At 33.2% G+C, this 12276-nt stretch overlaps 1 protein-coding gene across 1 annotated transcript in view; it reads left to right on the top strand.

Annotated features, from left to right (window-relative positions):
* The window catches only part of LOC111045474 (zinc metalloproteinase nas-7), a 33875-nt gene that overhangs the window by 375 nt on the left and 21224 nt on the right, over positions 1-12276 (top strand). The window lies entirely within an intron of this gene.

The raw sequence follows: 12276 nt of genomic DNA, 5'->3' as shown, positions 1-12276 counted from the left end.
GATAAATTATTCGGATTGAAGACTGATTAGTGCCAAATTCTAAGATGATACAGATCCTCAATTGAATTCATAATTGGCATTACAAATGAGAAGTATCTGACAAACACAAGACATATTCAAGAATCATATCACATCAACTAATAAACTTTTCAAAAATTTATCTCAAATACCCTTTCCAGATCTTTATAATTGTATATAGTTTAGTGCAGTTGTGTGGTTATTGTGGAGAGAAATTATTTTTTGTTGTTAAAAATAATGGTCCTTATTCATTTCTTCAGTTTATGTCGTTCGTTGCGACCTGATAAATAATTCAATTCATTGAGTGACTCGAAATGATTTGCTTCTCTTGTGAAAAACCAAGTAATTATCTCCTGTTTTTCTATATTTCGATTATACTAATTAGAAATTCATGAAGTTCTTGATCCAGAAAAATACTTTCTGCATTGATTAAAATTTTGTCCACTTCAAACTTCTCATTCTAAATCCAACAGAATTAGCATCGCATTCAGATTTTTTCAAATTAAATTCATTTATTTGCCATAAAAGTAATTACAAAATTCAAAAGAATAAATATTATCAATTACAGTATGGTACTACCGGCAAAGAAAAACTTGTGCCCGGCAGTGAGTTTGAACAACTATGATAAACTTGAAATAAAAATAAAAATAGAGCTTATTATAAACAACTGAACTAAACAAAACGACAGAAAACTAGGCCACATGCTAATCATAAAAAAGTAGAAAAAGACAGAACAAAAGAGATCTAGGACAAATAATTTGAAGATTTATAACAAAGAATTTAACACTACAAAATAGAGATGGATAATTATCATTGTAATATTAAATTTATTCAAGCTAATGAACCAAGTTACACCAAACCTAGCCAATCATATTCTTCTCAGCTTATGTTGTACAAGTAGAAGTTTTTGTAAATCGAGAATGATACTTTTTCAAAATTCACTTCGATTTTTCGTGAGAAAACTTAGAACACTTGAATGAGAGTAATAAAAATGAAAACTTATTGATTCAATTAATGACTAAATGAATGAATAATCAATAACATTCATTGATTTAATTAATTACTGAGCTCTTTGAATAATATTCATCAAAAATATAATGATATATTTAATTCAATATAATTCATTCATAATTGTTAATGTTAATAAAAAATATTCCGGTTTCTGGGGATGTAATTTACTTGTCAACTCGTGTTTCAATTTTCTTGTTCCATTTCCTGTGATGTTATGCACAGATTTTCAAACTATCAAGTGTCTGTTGTCGTTTAAAGGGACAATAAAGCTGTTCTCGATGTAGCTATCAGCTGTAGCTGTAATCAGCTTGACGTCCCATCTTGTATTTGAATATTTATCTTTTCCCTAGAAGAAACTTAGTGAGTTAATATAAGTTGAAATTTTTGTTTATTCAGACTTTCAATTCTCTTTGATTCATTCATTATTTTGTTATTTGACTTTTTAAATTGAAAACCGTGTTCCGGACATACTATATCTAACATTTACGTATTTCAATCATAATCAATTTCAATCATTTTTAAGGTGGAGAATGGTTGGATAGTTGCGGGAATAGTTAAGATAATCGTAACAAATAACAGATTTTCTTCTTCAACAATATTTATATTATGTAGTGATTTCAACGTCTACCATAGATTCAACTGGGTGTCATGAACAATAATTTGAGATATTCAACCTCATTTCCACTTTATTAGGCTGTGTTAACTTTATCAATATTCCCATTCTATGAATGTCAAAATAAACATCTATGTATCCTGGAAGTTTCTTTATTCATGGCCCAAGATACAACTCTGAAGAGAGGAACGCTTTGAAGGAAATCTTAGTAGACCTTCTGATCTGATTTCATATCTTGGTTCATGAACTTGGTTTAAGATATATTTCACTATAAATATATTTAGAACTGAAAACTTTTGCAAGCTGCTCTAAAGTTTTATCTATTGTATCTGCTTGCTTTGATAATACTTAACTTCTAATAATGAATTATTCATTGTACCTCAGTAACTTCCTAATTAAGTGTTCAGTAAATCCAAGCTGAATTATTATTATCATCAACAAAGTGTGAAGTAATCGGTATAATAACAGTTGGGCCTGCGATACATAGAGAATAAAATAAACTGATAAACTACTGCTAATTAAAATTAATACTGCACTCATTTTTATTTTTCTTCTTCCCTCATTTCTATCTCTTTTTATGAAACTTTTGTTTAGTTTTACAAGCTCATCTCTGTTAGTTATTCGTTTAAACTGCCACTTTCCCTTCTGCCACTTTTTGATATATTGATAGCCCCATAAAGACTTATAGTTGAAGATTCATATTGCTATCAATGTAAGTGCAAACCTATCCACACCTACGGAGTATCCCGCTAATATATATCTAAAATTACCTCGATAAATCATTAATTGGAACGCTTCATTTGGAATGAGAGTTGGTTAGTTTTTGAAACATGAGTTTATTGGTTGAATAGAATTGATTGGATACATACAGGAGTCGAATTGAACTTACTGATTTACTTTAAAGGGATAAATTAGAAGCTGCTTTCATTTTCTTTCACCTTATTTATCTAATGTCATTTATAAGCTCTATATAATATTACGAATCAAATTATACTTCGCTGAATCCCTTTAATTAGTTGTTGGTACTCCAATAATAGTTATATAATCGTAAATCTGTGGCTGCATTACATAGTTCCGATCATACTTTATTTGTCAAAATTGAATTTGCTGAATTAAATTCCATCGAATTTTCATATTTGATTGCAAACTGTAAAATAATTTGTAGGATATAGTTATTTGTCTCTGCCAATCATTGGGATAAGATATACGTTATCTTTTACTAGTTAGTAAGATTTTATCCTGGATTCACTATTAAATTTAAGAATGAATTTGAATGGATGGATATTCGTGAGAATGGCAAACAAATAATTCACTTCACAATTAAATAGGAATAGGTGTAAGAACTTAATTGAATACAAGAACATTGAGATTTTGAACATGATCACTTGCTAGTTTAGAAGCTCTGTTTGAGCAAAATTTGGTACATGAAAAAAATTGGTTTACTCTATCGTCAAAACGGTTTTTAACTTTTAGTCTTTTTCTGTCAAATGGATTACCCAAATGAATCCTCATTATCCCTAATCTATTCAAATGAATAAATTAGATTTGTGATAGATTAGATTGAATAATCTAATTAAATCATAAACTAGCCGGCAGGTTTAAAAATAAATTTATAATCGCAATTCCAGTCTGCTATCGGGGCGCCGCTTCAAAAAGTCGGTCTTCGATAGGCCTAATTGGTTCATGGCAATTTTATTTGGGTTATGTTTTGAAAACGTGGAGGAAATGACAATCATAACACCAGTCGTATTGGGCTAGCCCGGATTTCGTTTCAAGTTGACTGGGACCAACTTTTGGGCAATAGTCGCAAAGGAGGGGATTTATGCAAAGGCCTATGTGTGAATGTGTAGGAGTTCGGTGTGGCCTCTGCGGGAAAGTAGTCCTACTAGTTTTGGTCAGCTAGGGCTTACTTGTCTTTAAGTAACATGTCTTATCTTCCCACCTTCCATACACCCGGAAGTATTTCCTCTCCTTCAATTCATTAAGTAATTTTTTCCTCTGCCGGACCAAGATTGCCATTAGCTTGGCCTGTAAACAATATTCTTCTCACATCTCTCTATCCTGTTTTTCTATTCCTTCCAATGTCACTCTCTCCTCTTCCACTCTCTTTGAATGTTACTCACTCTCTCCATATCTCTAATTCTATTTTCCTTTCCTGTTTTACATTTCTCTTTTAAATTTGCCAATGATAATGCCATTATAGTAGATATAAAAGGCCGGTCCTGGCACACAAGTGTGCCAGAACCGGCCTTTACCTCAAGGTCATCCAGGTCAACCACCCTAACCTCAAAGTCATCCAGGTCAACCACCCTAACCTCAAGGTCATCCAGGTTAACCAACTTTTTTTTTAATTTTTTTTTTCTTTTTTTTTTGATGACCTTGAGGTTAGGGTGGTTGACCTGGATGACCTTGAGGTTAGGGTGGTTGACCTGGATGACCTTGAGGTTAGGGTGGTTGACCTGGATGACCTTGAGGTTGGGGTTGGTTGAACTGGATGACTTTGAGGTTAGGGTGGTTAACCTGGATGACCTTGAGGTTAGGGTGGTTGACCTGGATGACCTAGAGGTTAGGGTGGTTAACCTGGATGACCTTGAGGTTAGGGTGGTTGACCTGGATGACCTTGAGGTTAGGGTGGTTGACCTGGATGACCTTGAGGTAAAGGCCGGTTCTGGCACACTTGTGTGCCAGGACCGGCCTTTTATATCTACTCATTATAATACTGCCATACTTTTGTTAGCTCATAATAATCATTGCCTTTATTTGAGTTTCTTGATAGTTGGATTTAAAAATTAACAATACTTTATTCATTAGACCTACTCCACGATTCCTTAATCATATATTGGATGCTTCCTAATTATTAAATTTGTGACTATTATTTTGTACTCAATGTTCTTTCACAGTATATTCTCTTTAAAGAACATTGGGTAAAAGATAGTAAAAAATAATCACATTCATTCATTACTTTCGAAACAATTGAAACAGGATTATTCTCGTGATGGGAGCAAAAACTAGAGTTATTTTATCAGGACGTAAATTCAAATAATTGAAAAATTATATTTGCTTTTCAATTTTCGCAATTTTTGTTGTAAATTATTGTTTGCTACACTTGCAAAAAATAGCAATAAGAATATTTGATAAAATAAAAAGCAGATCATTCATATCTGACTGCTGATCCAAAAATATGAAGCGTGTTCACATATAGAGCAACTGAGTTGTGGAATTCGACAAAAATTACACCCCTTGCACACTGGCACATTAGAGCAACTTAGTTTGCAAGCGGTTTTTGAGGAATAGCTGTACGGTAACTAAAGGGCGGGCATTCATCCCTTCTAATACAAAAGCTCCTTTGTCCTATCCTCAGTATTCAGTAGTTTTAGTAGTTCACTGCTTCAGTCTTGAAATGCAATTCAAATGAAAATAACACAGTGCGTTTACAACTTCCCTGCTCATAAACATGCGATCAACTTGAGCACAATGCAGAAATATTTCTAAAATTTAGTTTCTTATGACGTTCTCTGGCTTTGTGGAAGACAAAATTGTTGAACAAATACAATGACTACCTGGAAAAACCCAAGGGACGGTTCCACACACCGCACTTCACGCTCCATTCTGCAGATAAAGTTAGATTTTTGTGTCCAATTAACAAAAATAGACACATCAATGACTTGGATGTACAAATAAAACTAGTGTGGCCAATTTATTGTAGCCTACTGAAAATACGGAGAGATTGATTATACTGAGGAAATGCAGACAATAATAATTGACCGAGCGAAGTGAGGTCTAAGGTTCAACTTGACGGTTTGTCATTTCTCTTAATGTTAAAATGTTTAAATGTTAATGTTTGTTGCCCATTTATGGCGAAACGCGGTAATAGATTTTCATGAAATTTTACAGGTATGTTCCTTTTTTAATTGCGCATCGACGTATATACAAGGTTTTTTGGGAATTTTGCATTTCAAGGATAATATAAAAGGGAAAAGGAGCCTCCTTCATACGCCAATATTAGAGTAAAAATCAGACTATAGTATTATTCATCATAAATCAGCTGACAAGTGATTACTCAGATGTGTGGAGAAGCCAGTCTATCTATTGCTGTATTTCCATAAGGTCTATAGTTTCAATCAGGTACTTGTGGGTGAGAATACTGCGTGAGGTCTACTGTTCACAGAACTACTAGTAATTGTTAATCATATCATTCAATTGTGTAGTTTACAAAAATCCTATCTCCCCAACTTATTAGTTTGAAATATCAAACATACAATAAGTCTCAAGGTTAAATTCTGTCGTAGGAAGAAAATTCTTGTTATTCAGTATGAAAATCACAATGTGATAGCATTAAAAAAAATCAAATAACTTATCTCAAATTTCATGATCTAAAAATTTGTGTTTGAGAAGATTTCCCCTACCATTGTTCTACGGTCCCAAACTTTTCCAAATATATTGTCTACTAGGGGTAGAAGCATGGACAGTAGGGCACCCATTTCGAATCTCTATCTCCATAAGCGAGATTATTAATTGGGATACTTTAATTGGGACTCCTTAATTGGGATTCCATATAACTCGAATGATTTTCTGAACCACCGAAAAATTAAATTTCTGAACAGAGTATGTTGACAGATCGACACACCAGAAATGACCAAAAATAACTTAACTATAGTTGGCCAAACGAAAATGGGTCCCTCAAGGTCAAAGCTTGCTCTTGACACCACCACCCGTCTCTACCAACACTGTTGCCACTTTGTACTAAGGGTGGCTAGTAAGAGAGAAAGTGAATGTGTGTGTGAGAGAGGGTGTGATAGTGAAGTATTGTCATTGTGGGGAGTATTGCTTGTCCTCTCTGTCCAAAGCCTGGATGAAGTGTGATGGGAATCAAATGAGAATTCATGCAAATTGAAAAATGCAGAGTGAAGTGGGCACTACAAGAATATTGACTAAAATAAATAAAATTACATCACTCCACTTCCAATTGATTATTATAAAAGTCTTCGAGTAACCTTTATGAAGTAATAGCTCAGTTTATAAATAGTTGCATTTATAAAGAAAAATCTAATCATCATTATAAAATTGGATTTCTTGATGTCATGACTCAAGAAAGAGTTATACATTATACATAACAATATTCTTTCCTTCATTTCATGATGTTGAAGGATATAGCGGATGATGGGAGGTGGTACCGGGGGATGTTATTGTTCTAACTTCAAAGAATGACACAATAGAACTTTTGAACCTGACGTGCTCAAAAGAATTTGTGACAGATAGTGACGGAATAGAGGAAGAGGGAAGGTATGAGAAGGACAGAATGATGTTCAGGGTGTGAAAATATAGTCAATGTATATAGACTGGTCGAGTGAGGGGTGGCAACATTGCAGTGGCCTTGAGAGACCCATTTTCGCTTGGTCTACTATAAAAGTTATTTCGGTCATCTTTTGTAAATGGAATAACTTTCTCAAATATAGGTATTTTCAGAAATTTCCGTTACATTCAATCAAATTTAATCAGAATCTATCTTTAAAATTTCTTGTCTTTATCTCTTTCCGAATTTGAAATGATCCGTCCCAAAAAATCCGATGAGCGAATTTGGGGGTTAGCAGTCCGCTGAGCGATCCATTGTTCAGAATAACAATAAGGATAGGCAGATGCTATGAATGGGAGGACTTGGGTGTCATTAATCATCAGGGACAGTGACAGAGGCAGGCCACAAGCGTATGTGTATACTCACAATACGATATTTTATTTATGATGATTGAAGCAGTCAGTACCTTCCATGAAAATGAATCAGTAATAGTTGTTAAGCTAAGATCGAATAGCTTTCTGCTTTGAACAGTTCAAATTCATCTCCATTATAGACATAATATATTCATGTATAAAAATTTACAATTCCAAAAGTTCTATCAATTATCTGCATTTCTTCAAGTGAATGAGTAACACTACTGCAAATGAGGTATAAAGTATCTCACAGATATAAAGAAGATTTAAGATCAACTTCACATCTAAAGCAATCTACATTCATAAGCAATCACAAATTTTAATTTTATGCCAATCTACAATCGTTATAGTTATAGTACAGTATATGAAAGCGAAATGGCTCCCACATTTTATTCCACACATTCCTTGCAGATTCACATGACAGAATAAAATTAGTTTTTATTGAAGGTGGTGGGTTCTGAAGTTCTGATTCAATCATTATCATTAATATATCGTATTGCGAGTATACTTCCTCTGTCACAGTCCCTGATGATTAATGACACCCAAGTCCCTCCATTCTTAGCGTCTGCCTATCCTAATTGTTATTCTGAACAATGGATCGCTCAGTTGACTATTTTTTTCTGAATCGCTCATCGGACGACACCAAGTTAATTTGATTGGCGAAGCGACAGGAGGTTGAGTTTTCTACTTACAAATCCCCCATGAGCGGCCCCAAAAGGGACCCAAACATTCAAGATCCAAGATGCACTATGTAACATCACCTCATTATTTGTACAACACGTTTGATCAGACTGTTAATCTCATTTTTAAAAATGCAATAGATTATTACAAATGACAACCTCAGAGATTGCAAGTAACCACTTCGTTGAATTTTCTGAAAGTTTTGTAAAAAATTATCAATACTCAATATTTATTTAGTTTAGTATTTGCCAGAATACAACAATGAGATGAGAACATATCAAAGCAGTCTGATCAATGTACCGTATAATTATACATAATTATGACTACACGAAATAGAAAAGCCTTTGATATGAGAAACATCAAAGAGCTATATTGTGTTGAAGAGCTGCGCTGCAATCGTGCTGACTGACAACAACAAATTGAAAACAGCCTTGTCAACTTTTCATTTCTTATCTCAGGGAGGTTGCTGTCTTTATGTGGTTTAGTATAGTTTCTCAAAGCTCATAGAACTGATGGAAATTACTGAGATATTGCAATTATTCAAATGCTAATGGATTAATTATTATTATTAAACAAAAATCCAATTACAGCATTTAATATGGATTTTCGTTTAATAATAATAATTAGCTCATAGAAAAAAATTATTATCGTACCATACAGAAAAGATTACATTAATGTATGTTATATCTTATCTATATCTCTTATTTCTTATATTATGGCCCCCCGGTCGTGTGTTAATGGGAAGGATATTATTTTATATCCTTTTTAGAAAATCGACAATCATAAAATATACCGCCGATCTATTCATCACAATAAGAATGTTTCTTCATATTATAAATCACAATATTATCTTATCTTTATTCGAATTGCATTCAATCTTTATTCTCATTCATTAATTTTTCATACTTTGTAAAATTCGGTGAGTGATTAGCAATACTGCCATTTAATGGAAATCAGTGTATTAGCCAATAAATATTGTAACATACATAAATACAGAACTCTAATCTAATCTCATCTATAATTGTATCTAATTTTTCAATTTTCTCAATTTGCCATCTTTAAAATGAAGTTCTATTTTGGAAATCGCGTTCTCATGACGTTAATCTTCATCACTATCCATGGAATGAATTAAGCTGCGACAGAGTAGTAAATTAATTAAAATATTAAATAATAACATTTTCAAATAAATAAATACTTCACATCACATAATATAAATTAGTATAACATACAATAGCTTTAGAAATGGAATAAAAATAACCGAGTTTCCTTTAATATTTCATAATGGGTAACATGTTTCGGTTCATGAGAGCCATTTCCAAATTTTGATAATTTCATGCATTGAAAAAAATATGTAAGGATACTCGATGATTTCAATCATTGTAGTAACCCTATAAAGAAGAAGTGAATATTCACAAACAATAGATATAGCGAGTATGAAGCTATAGCTAGTTATGGCATAGTGAAAGCATAGCTGTCTCAATGTAAATGACATAAGTTAAAGAATAATAGATACAAGAGAATATAATTTAATAATGTCAGCAAAGTATGATCGGACTAATCCTTGAGAAACAGATACAATTACGAGTATGTTATAAGGTTATTTTGCAGTCTGTTGAGACAACAGAATTCATAGATTTATTCATGTAATATTGAATATATGATAGGCTAGATAAAACTGATATATGTCAGAATAATTGTGTGTGAATTTTCAATGTAATTCATTATGAATATGACTGGTCATGTTATCGTATTTCATACGAACAATTCAATCCATTTATTCTCACGTTCTCAGAAAATGTTCAGTAGAATATATTTTTCGACGGGTCATCGATTGAGACCAGCGCTTCTAAAAATATGAGCTCCAAAATCACTTCCAACTCTATCAACTGAGCTTTTAGATCACTATCTAACTGGCGGCACAGCAATGTTGGACAGGTAGTAAGAACACTAGTTTGATCTTTCATCACTAAACGCTCCACGAGTCACGAGTCAGTCCAACATTCCCTTCCACGTTTCAACTCGTAAGACGGCTGGTGATTTCGGATATATTGGATCTCCAGTTGATCCAACTCGTCCAAATAGACGTCCACCATCGACCCAACACCCAACATTAACAACCCCATTCACGGTCCGACGTCGAATCCAACATTGAATGTTTGACCTCAAGTTGGACAAGAAATCGTATAGTGAATAGCTTAGTGATCGGGTAGCTTTAGTGGTGATTCGGAGCCCGTTCAAGCATGTAGCATCGTTCTTATCACAAGCCAGCACGTCTTTTTAACTTGTGAGAATCACCCTGAAAAACATGCGAAAGACAAGAACAATTATTGTATTAATTATCAAACCAGAAATAAATCATTCATGAAAGACAAATTCACATTCAATATTGAACCGATGTAATGTTATTGCAATCAATTCCATAAAAGATAGGAAATAATTTAGGACTTGTTAATTACCAATGAATATTCTGAATTAGAAATGCGATTCAATTAAAATAATCAATGCCATCGTCATAGAATCAATAATATAACTATAGGTGAGAAGAGAATTTAGATGATATCATTCAAGTGAAATAATAATCTATGAATATGCATTTTGAGGTGTTCAACGCAGAGTGAACTGTGAAAGCATTATTTGCCCAGCAGCCAATGATTATATTTCATTTGAATCATCCTGGAACCATCTTTTGAAGTGATTATAATTATAAGAAATGCATGACTGATTCACTTAAGGTTCATTTTAGAAGTTTGAAACGATACTCTTTCTGATAATCATATTTGTTTGAAACCCTCTCTAGGTCAATGCTCTATACTACGAAAATGACGTCACATACTTCTGTGGCCCATGAATCCTGTTTCTAGATCAAGCAAAGTTTTACAGCTTGTACTCAAGTCCACATCTACATAATTCAACTCCATAGTAGATTCCTTCTCCATCACAGTGGCTCACCCAGTTTTTAGGAACAGGTACTCGTCAAATAACTGACATAATAATGCAACGACATTGTTGATTCTTCTCGTTGAAAAACTGAATTTCCATAAGACACATAGAACTATCAAACAACAATCAGACGTCAAACAACAACTATCAGACAACTTCCATAAATCATTAAGATTTTCTCACAAGTATAAGTTTATTTGATTGAATGATCAATTATTGATGTATTTTATATAACATACTTAACATTATTTCACTGTTCTGGAAGTATGCTCACTTACAGTACATGGAACAGAGCTTTAAATTAAATTCAGAACCATTGCAAGAATTCAATCATTTAATTATTTTGATTTTATCAATTCAATATATTTAATGGATTCCTACCGGTTTCCAATCCCGACCCGGGCAAGATATTTTTCTTGGACCACTCTCGTGTTTCGGAAGTATACGCTAAACCTTTGATCCCGGCTGCCTCAAAAACAGTCGTTAGTTCATGTTGGAGGCCGTGAAATTGATCAGGTGCGACCTGAAAACTTTGACATCACACCTGAGCCAGTCAGGTCACTCGATATTGTTATTATTATTACTACTATTATTATTACCCAATTATGGTAGATTCCTGGTTATAGTACATTTTTTCTGCAGGCCTTTGAAACGTCCATATAGTACACCCCGATTTAGAGCATACCTCGTTATTATACTTTTTTGCTCGGACCCATAAGATAATACTAGCCTATGTCGAGGTTCCACTGTATTAGTATTATCAGTGACGGCGATCTCTAAATAATGATATTCAAAATTTTCAAATCAATCAATAATTATTGTTGCTTTCCACTGTCGTTTAGTGCATAGTAAATACTCATCAGTTTACAAAGTAGCCTTCATTAGTTTGTATCAATCGAATTAAAGTACAGTATTTTGACATTATTATTTCGAAGTCAGTTTTATTCATTTGAGTGCATTCACAGTTCACCAAAGTGGATTTCTTTCTGAACAATAGTTTCTTTTCAAAAAGGAATTTCATAATCTATTATCAGAATATTTTTCGAAAAAATTGTAATACATTCTCTAGTTCCTAAGTAGGTATCGTACAGAATTAATCTTTGTAATATAGAAATTGTTCTTTACTTTCATTTGGAGAGCTCTGGAGATGAGCAAGATAGAAGGTCAGCAATGTGAATGTAATCATAGATCAAGCAAAATAAAAGGAGCATTGGAAAGACCTAGCCATATCATTGTGAATAGTAATCCTTCCAATTTGAGAGGCATTTTAAGTGAGAGTTTGGATACCTTATTAAGTGACCCTCTCA

Source organism: Nilaparvata lugens, chromosome X (genome assembly GCF_014356525.2).
Source record: "Nilaparvata lugens isolate BPH chromosome X, ASM1435652v1, whole genome shotgun sequence".
NCBI lineage: Eukaryota > Metazoa > Arthropoda > Insecta > Hemiptera > Delphacidae > Nilaparvata > Nilaparvata lugens.
The sequence above is the reverse complement of the archived record's forward strand: the minus strand, read 5'-3'. Positions and strand labels throughout refer to the sequence as shown.